The sequence below is a fragment of the Elephantulus edwardii genome, unplaced genomic scaffold (assembly GCF_000299155.1).
Source record: "Elephantulus edwardii isolate Elephantulus edwardi_28Jun2011 unplaced genomic scaffold, EleEdw1.0 scaffold00422, whole genome shotgun sequence".
Lineage (NCBI taxonomy): Eukaryota > Metazoa > Chordata > Mammalia > Macroscelidea > Macroscelididae > Elephantulus > Elephantulus edwardii.
This window is the reverse complement of record NW_006400172.1, coordinates 600,912-614,353: the sequence shown is the minus strand read 5'-3', so window position 1 is coordinate 614,353 and position 13,442 is coordinate 600,912. Positions and strand designations below refer to the sequence as shown.

The following is a 13,442-nucleotide window of genomic DNA, read 5'->3' as shown; positions in this document are numbered from 1 at the left end:
TTCTCTAAGTTCATAGAGTTTCCAAAGGCATGTGGCTTAGGAAGTGGATGCCACTCCTGATTGCAAATCTGTTTTACAACCGGTAACTCAACCAAACACTGTCCACACTGGGAAACAATTATAACATTTGACACCCCAATGGTACAAGGTTCAGCATCACAGCAAACCCAGATTATTTCAGTATAGGAAATTGATAAATATACATTATATTTATATAAATATAAGTGAGGAAGACTTGAAGCATTTGTTACATAAAATCAAGGAATTCAGCCTTTGGCATAGTCGGTATCTCAATGTCAAGGAAACAAAGATTTTTTACCACTGGACCGATATGTAACATCATGATGGATGGAGAGGAGATTGAAACTGTCAACAGCTTCATCTTGCTTGGATCCACAATGAACACCTTTAGTATCAGCGGTCAGGCAATAAGGAAACATACTACACTAGGAAAATCTGTAATTAGGGACCTTTCCAAATTATTGAGGAGCAATGATATCAATTTGAGGACTAATGTGGATCTGACTGTCATAGTCTTTCCCATCACTTGCTATGCATCTGAAAGCAGGACAATGAATAAGGATGACAGAAGAATTGACACCTTTGAGCTATCGAGTGGAGAAGAGCACTGAACATCCCATGCACCACCAAGAGAATGAACAGATCTGTCTTGGAGAGGGTGCAGCCAGTGTTCTTTGGAGGCAAGAATGGTGAGGCTTCATGTAGAGTGACTATAGTTCACTGAAGGTTACTAATGGCCATGGATTATGTGAAAAAGTCTTGGCTGCTTGAAAACAGGAGAAGAATGCCAAGATGAGTGGGACTGAAAGCAGTCCCAGACTTTCTGGAGCACGTACCACCATGAAAGGGACTTGGAGAAGTTTCAACTAAACATGAAAGTATTGGTGTCCTTGATAGAGTTGTTATCAGTACAGTAAAACCCTTCTAAGAGGACAAGGATGTTCCCTTGGAAATTATTCAAACTTACCTATATTATGTCTCATGTGGGTCGCCATGACCCATGTTAACTGCTTGGAAGGCAGCTATGCTTAACCATTTAGCCACTCTATGAAATCATGCTTTGCTGTATGCTTTAATTTTTTTTGCTAATAAAAGCAGGGGCTTCTGAAGCTGCTCAGAACCACTAGCCTGAGAGAGCTCTTGACCCTCTGGAACCAAATTTCACTTTGCAAGTCTTCCTTCTGCTCACCCATGAGAAATAATACATCATCTCACATACTTTGGGAATTTTGCTAGGAAGGTCTATGCCATCGAGAAGGACATAATGCTGGGAAGGGTGGTGAGTCAACTAAAGAGAAGAAGACCCTCAACCAGGTGAATTGATGCAGTGACTGCCACAATGGGCTCTTGTGTGTCAGAAAGTGTGAGAATGGCACAGGATAGAACAGGGTTCCGATCTTTTGTTCACAGGGTCACTATGAGTCATACTCAATTCGATGGCATCCTAACAACAATAATGTAAATATATAAATAAAGATATAGACATACATTTGTAAATACCATATGCCATTTATCTCTATATAGATATAGTTTATATATCTATATCTATCTATATCTATATCTATATCTATATCTATATCTATATCTATATCTATATCTATATCTATATCTATATATCTGTATCTATTAGTCCATTGTTATTGTGTGCCTTTGAGTCAAAGAAAACTCATAGCTGACCCTTCAACAGGTTTTCAGAGGCGATAAATCACATAGAAAGAGATTCCTGATGCTTCCCTCATGGAGCATATGGTGGATTCATACTGCATGTCTCTGGGATTGCAGCATAGCTTCTACCACTGGGCCATCAGAGCTCTATTAGTCCATGGTAATCTGCTAATTAAGATGAATAAGAGGAGTGCCTATTTATACTTCTGTTTGGGTCCTTTTTGTAGGAAGGGGGTATTTTGTTTAGTATTATTTGCTCTTTCCTTTTCTGTGACACATCCATTCACATTTTATGTTTTTTCTGTTGTTTTATATAGAAAAGATTTATTAGACAATGTTTGCTTTATTGCAATAAACAAAAAGAAAATTACTCTCAGTAGCTCAGGCAAAACATGGAGCTATTGGGTAGCTACACACAGCCCAACAAAATGGAAAAAAAAAAGAAACAACAAACATCCTTGAGAGGGTTAAACCGGGCTGCTCTTTGGAGGCAAGGATTCTGAGGCTTTGTCTGATATGCTTTGGTCATGTTATAAGGAGAGACCGGTCCTTGGAGAGGGACATCATGCTTGGTAGGGTGGGTGGAGGGACGGCGCAGGAGGGGAAGGCCCTCTATGAGGTGGATTGATTCGGTGACTGGGGTAATCGGGATGGGTGTATTGGAGACAGTGCGAGTGGCACAGGACAGAGAAGAGTTTAGGGCTATTTTACATAGGGTTGCTATGAGTCTCAAGCGACTCTATGGCACATAACAAGAAGAAGAAGCAATCAGGCATCTAGAAGAAGGTAGAAGAACAGTGTCTGGGACCTCAGAAATTAGTTGGTGCACTTTTTTTAGGGTCAAACCTTTATAGTGGCTCAGCTAACACCTCATGGGTCCTCATGTGTTTCTGTTAAAATAACAGTTTCTCAAGGAAGAGACGCTGCCTTTCTGGTTGTATTTCCTAGGTTGATTCTGACTCAAAGTACATGTCAATAATAACTACTTCTGATTAATCTAGTATCATCAGCAGAGTAGTAGAATGAAACATGAATGGTTGTGTTAACACTACTGTAAGCCAAGCTTTTTTGTCTACCACAATTGGGTGAAGAGTGTTGAATATGCCATGGATAGCTAAAAGAACAGACAAATGGTCTTATATAGTGTTTGTTTGTATGAGACTGAGTTAGTTCACTCAGTATTATTCTCTCCAGTCCCTCCCAAGTTTAGTAATTTACGAAATCATTGCTCCTGAGTGCTGCATAGTATTCCAATGTGTGAATGTACCACAATTTCTCAATCCGTTCTACTGTGGTTGGGCATTTGGGCTATTTCCATGTTATTGCAATGGTGAATAATGCTGCTAAGAAAGATAACTAGTAAAATGTGTATGAGGATCCAAGATGGGAGAGGGCAGGTGCAGAAGAGTGTGGATAAGGAGGAGGGAAATCATAGAGTCACAGAATTTAATGAGCAGAGGGAGGAATGCGTAAAAGAAATGGGTAAGTTCCAGTGCAAATCTGGAAAGAACAGATCATTGATGAGTTTAATTCAATGTTAATTAATTTTCTAAAATATAATGAATGGAAATGATTATATGAAACAGTGTGAATGAAGAATATTGTGGAACACAAAGTATATGAACTTTGTAAGCAAATCAATATAAAAGAAAACAAACTAGACAAATGAATAAGGATGCCAATCCTCGGAATAAAACATGCTTGGGAAAGTTGAGGGTCAGTCAAAAGGCTGATGGCCTTAAAGGAAACAAATTGATATGGTGGCTACAACAATGGACTTGAGATTCTAAGAATGGCACAGGATAGGTCAAGATTTGAATCTGTTGTTCGTAGGACTGGCATGATTTGTTGTTGACTTGATGGTTGTTAACAACAACAACAACAACAACAATTAGGACTGATAATGTCTTTAGGGAAATAATTATTTTAGACTTAACAGTTATTTTAGTAATTACTCAACGTTTGATATTTGAGGACAGAATTTTTACAAATTTTCTGTCTACAGATGTACTTACTTCTATTTCCATTTGTTCTTGCTCTGATTGTGCAATGACAGCTGCTTTCACCTATGACAAAATGCCCACTTCCTTTTGCTTCTGAGACAGGATGAGTCGAGCAGCTGATACGAGCCAAGCAGAGGGCTATCTGGAAGGCCTGGTACTCAGAAGTAATTTACTCTGTGGTTAATTCCTGTCTCCATTATCCAATACTTTCTCCTCAATTTCTACAGATAGTTTCATAATGGTCTATTTACTTCCTGGGTTTTCTATTTAGCTATTTTATGTTGGCTAATGCATGAAATAAATCTGGACTCTATTCTACTTCAATCCATCTGTAAGGTCCTGGAAAGATTTGTTGGACATGGCAAGCTGTGTTTTAGTGTTCATTCAGTTCTTTCATGTTTGTTTACAGTAAAAAAAAAAAAAAAAAAAAGAATGACTGAGATGAATGCATCTCCCTGGCAGTTTTACTTGCCCAGGTGGAAAAACTGTTGCTGCTTTTTTTCAGGAATGAAAAATTCCAACAAAAAATTAAATCCATATTAATTGAAGTTAAAACACAAACACTAGGTAGGAGAGGGTATTAGAAGAGGGGTGAGGAAGTGCAGGGGGGCAATTAATCATTGGGTTGTACAACTTGATGGGGCTAGGGTAAGGGAAATTGAAAGAATTTGTTCTTAAAAATAATGTATTAGAATTTTGTATATAAACTAGTCAAAAATAAAAAAATCTTCCTTTTTTCAACATTATGCACCTTAAACCAATGTATACAAACTTTGTAAGTAAACTAGTACAAAAATTTCATTTAAAAAATTTCTTTCAACCCCTTTTAAGTATTTCAGTTTTATTTGCCCAAAACGACACTTTTGTTTTTTTAGTTTCAGGAATAGTACTGAGAAGACATATTACTGACTCCCCTTAAGTAACTAATTTGAGCTTCTGAGTACTCTTGTTAATCAAATGGGAGTATTAAAATTTATTTTTCTCATGAAAATTATTAAATTTTGGTATTTTACTTTTTTTTTCAAGAAGCATGGAATTTAATGTTAATGGTGTTGATAGCTTCTACTGCCCACATTTTCTCATTTTCTATGCTTTGGAATTATTTAAGGATTTCTGTATATTTAACAATTTTCTGATGAACAGACAATTCTGAAGTTCACATAATGGACTGATACAGTGACTGTAACATGGGCTCAAGTATATTGAAGAAGTTGTTGTTGTTGTTTTGCACTGTCGAGTTGGCTGTAACTCATAATGACCCTATATACAACAGCCCTAAACCCTGCTCTATCCTGAGGAAACCTCACTGTCTCTGACATACCTACTCCATCACCCCAATCACTGAATCAATCCATCTCATTGAGATCTTCCTCTCCTGTGCTGTCCCTCCACCCTCCCAAGCATGATATCTTGTTCTAAGGACTGGCCCCTCCTTGCAACATGTCCAAAATATGTCAGATGAAGCTTCAGAATCCTTACCTCCAAGAAGCAGCCTGGTCTCACTCTCTCTAGGACGAACCTGTTTGTTCTCCTAGAAGTCCATGGTATATTCAATACTCTTCTCCAGCACCACAGCTCAAAGGCATCAATTCTCCTTCTGTAATCCCTAGATAGGATTGTCTGATTCTGATGTATAGCAAGTAAATGTAAAGACTATGGCCTGGATCAGGCACACCTTAGTCTCCAGATTGACATCTTTGCTCTTTAGTATGTTGAAGATGTTTCTGACAGCAGACTTTCCCAATGCAAGTCGTCTTTTAATATCCTCCCTGCTAGTGCCAAGAGTGTGATTTTAGAGCCAAGCAAACTGAAGCTGTGAGCAATCTCAATCTCTTCAGGTTTGCTTGAAGATGATGAGGATGGCATAAGATAGGCCAACCATAGTGTTAACTCAATGACATTCCAAAACAACAAATCTTATGTTCGGATCACTATGTTGTTGTTTTAAGGTTCCATCACATCAACTTCAATTCCCAGTGACCATATGTGCAACAACTGTCCTGTGTCATCTAACTATACAATCTCTGCAGTGCTTAAGTAATGACAATCGTGTCAACTCATCTCATTGAGGCTCTCCTTTTTCACTATTATTTCTTTCTCCAAAGACTGACAACTTCGGATAAAATATGCAAACCATGTAAGATGAAGTCTTTACATGCTTATTTCCAGGGCACATTTGGGTAGAATTCTTCCAAGATATATTTGTCCTTTTAGCACTCCATGATATATTTCGTGTTCTTTGTCAAGAAAGATATCAATTGAATGTCAAGTAAGGTACAAAGGAATCAATTCTTTGGTCTCCTTTACTCATTGCTCGTATGATATTCAGGGATTGCACACAAAATAATTTGTTATTGGATTCTTAAAAAATTTTTATTACATAGTCACCACTATTTAGTCACTAAGAAGCTCTGATAGGCTTCCAACCAAAAGGTACTCAGTTCCATTGCACCAGGTGCTGCATGAAAGAAAGATGGACCATCTCTTCCAGTGAGACTTACCACCTCTGAAAACCCATTGTCAGCTATCAGTTGGTTTTGACTCAACAGTACTCAACAACCAAAACAACAGCAATAACATAGATTTATAGAGGGCTGTTATTATTGTTGTTAGGTGCTGTTGAGTCACACTATGAACAACAGATTTGAATCCTGTCCTATCTTGTGCCATCCTTATACTTTCTGACATACTTGAGCCCATTGCAGCAGCCACTATGTCCATCCATCTGGTTGATATCCCTTTCTCTTGCCAACCCTCCACATTTCCAAGCATAATGACCCTTTCCAAGAAATAGCCTCTCCTAGCAACATGCCTGAAGTGTGTGTGAGATGAAGTTTTATTATCTTTGCCTCCAAGGAACACTTTGGCTGTGCTTTTGGCAGTCCGTGGGATATTCAGTATTCATCTCCAACACTACAGCTGAAAAACATCAATTCTTCTATTATGTTTAGTCATTGTCAAGTTCTCAGATGCATAACAAAAGGACTGAAAATATCATCACCTGAATCAGGTACACCTTAGTCCTCAAATTGACTTCATTGTTCCTTAACAATTTGGAGAGGTCCATGACTGCAAACTTTCCTGGTGCAATACATCTCCTGACCTCCTGACTGCTAGTACCAAGAATGCTGACTGTGGATCCAAGTAAGATGTAATCATTGACCACTTCAATCTTTTCTTCATCTATTACAAGTTGTTTCAAGAAACCTAGAGGACAATCACCTGGCCTACTAACTGGAAGAGATCTATATTTGTTCCCATTCCAAAGACAGGTGATCTGACAGAGTGTGGAAATTATTGAACAATATCAGTAATATCACAGGCAAGCAAGATTCTGTGGAAAATGATCCAAAAATGACTGGAACAGCACATCAACAGGGAATAGTTAGAAGTACAGGCTGGGTTTAGAAGAGGAACTGATACTAGGGATATTGTAGCTAATGTTAGATGGATCTTGGCTGAAAGCAGGGAATACCAAAGAAATGTCTATTTGTGTTTCATTGACTATGCAATGGCATTTGACTGTGTGAACTACAACAAACTGTGGCTGACTCTGAGAAGAATCGGAATCCCAGAACATTTGATTGTACTTATGTTAAACCTGTACTTGGACCAGGAGGCAGCCATCACAAAAAAGCAAGGAAGTATTGTACGGTTCAAAATTGGGAAGGGCGTATGCCAGGGATGTGTCCTATCTCCATACTTTTTCAATCTGTATGCGGAACAGATTATCTGGGAGTCTGGGCTCTATGAGAAGAAATGTGCCATCAGTATTGGAGGTAGACTTATCAACAAACTGCATTATGCAGATGACACAACCCTGCTTGCTGAAACTGAGGAGGAACTGATGTGCTTGCTGCAGAAGGGTAAGGACTGCAGCAATCAATATAGAATGAAGCTCAATATCTAGAAGAAAAAAAAAGATTGTCACCTCTGTGCTATTTGGAAGCACCATGATGGATGGTGAAGATATTGAGATTGTAAACAGCTTTAGTTTGATTGGCTCCACAATCAACACTCTTGGCACCAACAGCCAGGAAATTAAAAGAAGTATTGCGTTGGGAAAATCTGCTGTTAGGGACCTCTCCAGAGTACTGAAGAGCAATGATGTCAGTCTGGAGATTCAGGTGTACCTGATATAGGCCATGGTCTTTGCAATAATTTACGATGCATCAGACAGCTGGACAATGACTAGGGATGATAGAAGGAAAATTGACACCTTTGAGCTATGATGCTGGATAAGAGTATTGACTGTACCATGGACTGCTAAGAGAACTAACTGATAGGTTTGTATTAGGGAGGGTTAAACCAAGCTGTTCCTTGGAGGCTAGGTTTCTGAAGTTTAGTCTGACATACTTTGGACATGTTGCAAGGAGGGACCAGTCCTGGGAGAGGGACATCAGGCTTTGGATGGTGGAGAGACAGTGCAGAAGAGGAAGACTCTCTATGAGATGGATTGATTCAGTGATTGGGGTAATGAAAGTAGGTGTGTCAGAGACAATAAAATTGACACAGGATAGAGCAGGGTTTAGGGCTGTTGTACATAGGATCACTATGAGTCTCAGGCTACTTGACATACTTGACAGCACATAACAACAGCAACAACATCACTATGATGTTGTCTATTGATCCAGTGGTAAGAATATTTGTTTTCTTGACACTGAGTTGCAATCCGTATTGAAGACTACATTCTCTACTGTTCAGTAGCAGGAGCTTTAAATTCTCCTCACATTCAGCAAGCAAGATTGTGTCATTGAATAACTCACTCTAGTCCTGATGCCACATTCTTCTTCACAGATGCCAGATTTGTGAATACTTTGCTCAGCATACAGAGGGAAAAGCTATGAGGAGAGGCTACAACCCTGACACATTCCTTTCTTAATTTTAAACTATGCAGTATTCCCTTGCTCTGTTCACACAGCAGCCTCTTGGTCTAGGTCTAGGTTTTGTATAAGAATGATTAGATGTTCTGGGATTCCCATTCTTTTCAATGTTAGCTATAATTTGTTATGATTCACACAGTCAAATGCATTTGCAGAGTCAAAAAAGCACAAATAGACACTCTTCTGGTATTCTTTACTTTCAGCCAGGATTCATCCTGGCATCAGCAATGATAACCCTGGTGCCTCAGCCTCTTCTAAATCCTGCTTGGACTTCTGGTAGTTGTAGAGAGTAGACTATGTAAAGTAAGCTTGATTTGCACAAAGATAGTAATTTCTTTGGAGTGTTAAATAATTTCTTAATCTTAGAGAAACTTTTTATTTCTTCCAAAACAAAATTGGAGAGGGTGAAACTAAGCTGCTTCTTGGAGACAAGGACTCTGAAGCTCCATCTCACATAATTTGGGCATATTGCCAGGAGGGAACCAGTTCTTGGAGAATTACATCATTCTTAGAAGAGTGGAGAGACAAGGTAGGAGAGGAAGACCCTGAATTAGATGGACTAACACAGTAACTGGGGTAATTAGGATGAGAGTGTTGGGAGCATTGTTATTGACTCAGGATATAGCACAGTCCAATAGCTGTGGGTCAATCTAGTTGACCCTGCATAAAAACAACAACACAGAACAATTGAACTTGATTATACTTCATATTTTTCTTTCTGTAAGTTTTTCTGTACAAAGTTAAGACTAAAGTAGCAATTACAATATGCCATTTAGTGCTAAAACTATTTTTCTGAAACTTCCTTCATCTGCATTTCTTGCCCTTTTGGAGTTAACTATTGAATAAGATTATACATTTATATTGTTAGATCAAACAAAACCTGTGTGCTGTTGTTTTTGTTCTTCTTTCTCTTGCTCGTCTATTACATGTGTTCTACAATATTGTGAACTCTCACACTAAGTATCATTTAAAAATGCTAATGTGAAGCTTATTTACAATTAAAAAATTATTTTATATTGGTTTGCTTACAAATAAGTATATATTCTTTTTCGCACTATTCTTCATTTGCATTGTGTTTCATACAATCATTCCTATACATTATATCTTATAAAATTAATCACCTTTGGACTATGCCCATCATTGTTGTTGTTGTTATGTGCCATCGAGTCACTTGAGACTCATAGCGACCCTATGTACAACAGCACTAAACCCTGCTCTATCCTGTACGAGTCACACTGCCTCTGACACACCCATCCCGATTACTCCAGTCACTAAATCAATCCACCTCATAGAGGGTCTTCCCCTCCTGTGCCATCCCTCCACCCTCCCAAGCATGATGTCCCTCTCCAAGGATCTCTCCCTCCTTACAACGTGTCCAAAGTATGTCAGATGAAGCCCCAGAATTCTTGTGTCCCAGGAGCAGCCTGGTTTTACGCTCTCCAGGGTGAATCTGTTTGTTTTCTTGGCAGTCCATGGTACATTCAATACTCTTCTCCAGTACTACAGCTCAAAGGCATCAATTCTCCTTCTATCCTTCCTAGTCATTGTCCAACTCTCTGATGCATAACAAGTGATTGCAAAGACCATGGCCTGTATCAGACACACCTTAGTCTCCAGAGTGACGCCATTGCTCTTCAGTACTTTGGAGAGGTCCCTAATGGCAGACTTTTCCATCGCAGTACATTTTTTGATTTCCTGGCTACTGGTGCCAAGAGTGTTGACCTTGAAGCCAAGCAGACTAAAGTTGTGAACAATCTCAATCTCTTCACCATCCATCCTGATGCTGCCAGTTGGTTCAGTGGTGAGAATCTTTGTCTTTCTTTCTTTTTTTTTTTTACTGGGCCCTTTTGTTTATTTTAAGGGAAAACAACTGAAGCTCTATATTATGTGATTTTTTAAAAATTAAAATAAAACCAAAATCCCTCTTAACATGTTACTTACTATGTTCCATAAACGAAGAAAGCAAAGTGACCAAGTCAAGGTGTACAGGAAAAGATAGTAACCTCAGCCTGCAGCCAAGGGAGGATTTAAGTAATTGATTTTCTTTTTTTGCAGCCCAGTGGCAGAGAGTCTCACACTCAGGTTGCCACAGGGAGAATGTTACAACAGAACTGACATTTACTCCCTTCTCCAAAGCAACAGGCATCTTGAAAGCACAAATTCCAGGTGAAGTTTTATGGTTGGTGGCAGGACTTAGTTAATCTATTTGAAAAAGACAGCCGAGTCTGGGACGAAAACTCTTTAAAGGAAAACCTCCCCTTAATAGTCAGATAAACGTCAACTAACACTTCTGGGAAAAGTCCATCCCAAAATTCTGCAGTGGGATGAGAGGTAGGTACAATTACCCAGCCCATATTCACTGCTTTGTTCCTTCTGTGAATCCTGTGGCAGTTTGAAGAGGAGCCCTCATATATTCATCTTGTATGTTAGGGAAGATGAACAGTGCAAATGTGGGGTTTTATCCTTCACAGATTCGTTTTGGTTCTGGCAGACTGTGAGCCTTCCTTATCCCCACTGTGTGCACTCTGGGATTGGAAAGAGCTGCTCGTCCAGGAGTGAGCGCCACACTCATGTCCGTTGTTCAGTTAAATCTTCTTGGTTCAGTAACTCTTGTGGGTTTACTGCAGTTAAGACAGAGACCTCATGGGACTGCCTCCCTGACTGCATGTTCACCAAGTGATGTGTCACCTGATGTACTGAAGACAGAGGACATGGGGGTCCTTCATCAAGCACCTCATCATCAACTCTCAGAATAGAACTGGTATTTGGTAGGTTCAAGGACTCTCCACCAAGGCTGGGCTGGAAATTCATAGACACCAGGTTTTTACTGGGTACTGAAGCCTCTTCAGTCAAACTACTGCCCATGAGTGGCTCTGCAGTTTGCTCCTGTTCTTGCCTCCCAGGGGTTCCCATCTGTAAGTGATGCTTTCTCATATGCACATTCCTGCTCCCACTCTGAGATAAGGTCTTCCCACACACTTGGCACTGATGTGGCTTCTCTCCTGAGTGAACCACCAGATGCTTTTGGAGGAGGCTAGAGTACTCAGCAAAGGAATGGCCACACCCTTGGGCTTCACAAAGGAATAGCTTCTCTCCTGTGTGGATGCGGAAGTGGTTCTTCAGGTTTCCAGCGGTTGTGAACTAATTACCACAACCAGGTTCGGGGCACATAAAGGGCTTCTCCCCATGTGGGTTCTCTTGTGCACCTTCAGCCTCTGAAGTACATAGAAGCTTTTCCCACAGCCTTCTGCTGGACGTATGAAGGAGCGGTCAATTTGATGAGTTTTGAGGTGGTGCTTGAAGTGGGCTGGCCACACAAATGTCCAGTCACAGCCTTCAACGGTACACTTCAGTTTCTTCTCCACTTGAGGAAGGGGCCCTGAGTCTTTGGGTTGTCCATCACCAGAGCCAAGGTTTACAGTTTCCCCATTGTTGGTTTTTGCATTCTTTGCCAATTGTGCACAAGTAACAGCAATTAGACTGTCATGGGCCAATTCCTGCACTCGGAGGAACCACGGAATACTACTGTCTGTGCTCTCACCAGAGAGGAAATCATTCCCTGAATCTTTTGCTTCATCTTGTACAAATACTAAATGCTCAGCTGAAGAGCCCAGACCTGCTCTTGTTAGGTTGAGAATAATAAAAGAAGTACTATCACTTGGCTGTAGATCTTGCAACAAGCTGGGAGACTCTGGAGTTGACAAAAACTCCGAGGACTTCTGTACAGTCTGAGCCCTCTTCTCCTCTCCATCTGGGCCCACATTCACCTGAAGGCTTCTAAACACAGCAGAAGAAGGAACCTCCTTGGAAGAGTTAGTATGATTTGGAGTATCATCTGGTAACAGTAGCTGGTTGCATTCTGAGGCCTCAGTCACTGGAAGGAGGGACAAGCAAGTAATGTCTTTAGTTTCTGATTCCACTAGCCCATGTCCTAGGGTGATGGAAGGGTTCTGAACAAATTGTACCAGGAGCTCTGGTTTGGATTCTAACTCATCTGATAACATTGATTCAGCTGCCAAATCCTGTAGCTGTTCAGGGGCCAGGTTCAAATTTAATTCAAAGTCAATGACACTTTTCTGTTATGCTCATAGTTTTCTAGGAAAAGGTATGTTCCTTCAGTATGATATTATGCAAGGTGGTATATCAACGAGCATTTGGAAGCTGAACAACTCCTTGCTTGAACATCACTGGGTACTCTAGTGCACGGCAGCTGTCCGTCTGTCAGTCAGTCCCGGATTCTGTCCACACACCAAGAATCTTTGTCTTCTTGCCATTGAGCTTCAATCCATATTGGAGGCTTCAGTTCTTGACCCTCTGCAGCAAGCGCTTCAGGTCCTCCTCAGTTCAGCAAGCAGGGTTGTGTCATCTGCATAAAGCAGATTGTTAATAGATCTTCCACCAATCGTGATGCTACACTTCTCCTCATAGAGCCCAGCCTCTTGGATAATCTGTTCTGCATACATGTTGAAAAGGTATGGAGATAGGACACTTCCCTGGAGTACACTTTTCCCAATTTTGAACCCTGCATTGTTTCCTTGCTCTGTTCTGACTACTGCCTCTTGGTCCAAGTATAGGTTTCGCATTAGAACGATCAAGTGTTCTGGGATTCCCATTCTTCTCAGAGTCAGCCACAGTTTGTTATGATCCACACAGTCAAATGCCTTTGCATAATCAATGAAACACAGATAGACATTCTTCTGGTATTTCCTGCTTTCAGATAAGATCCATTTAACATCAGCTACAATATCCCTAGTACCACGACCCCTTCTAAACCCAGCCTGGACTTCTAGCAGTTTTCTGCTGATGTGTTGCTCCAGTCGTTTTTGGATAATCTTCAGTAGAATCTTGCTTGCATGTGAAATCAATAAGT

The 13,442-nt window shown here is 40.2% G+C and overlaps 1 pseudogene; it reads right to left on the bottom strand.

Moving 5' to 3' along the window:
- Window positions 1-11,140: 11,140 nt before the first annotated feature.
- LOC102874180 lies at window positions 11,141-12,576 on the bottom strand (annotated as a pseudogene).
- Window positions 12,577-13,442: the final 866 nt, after the last annotated feature.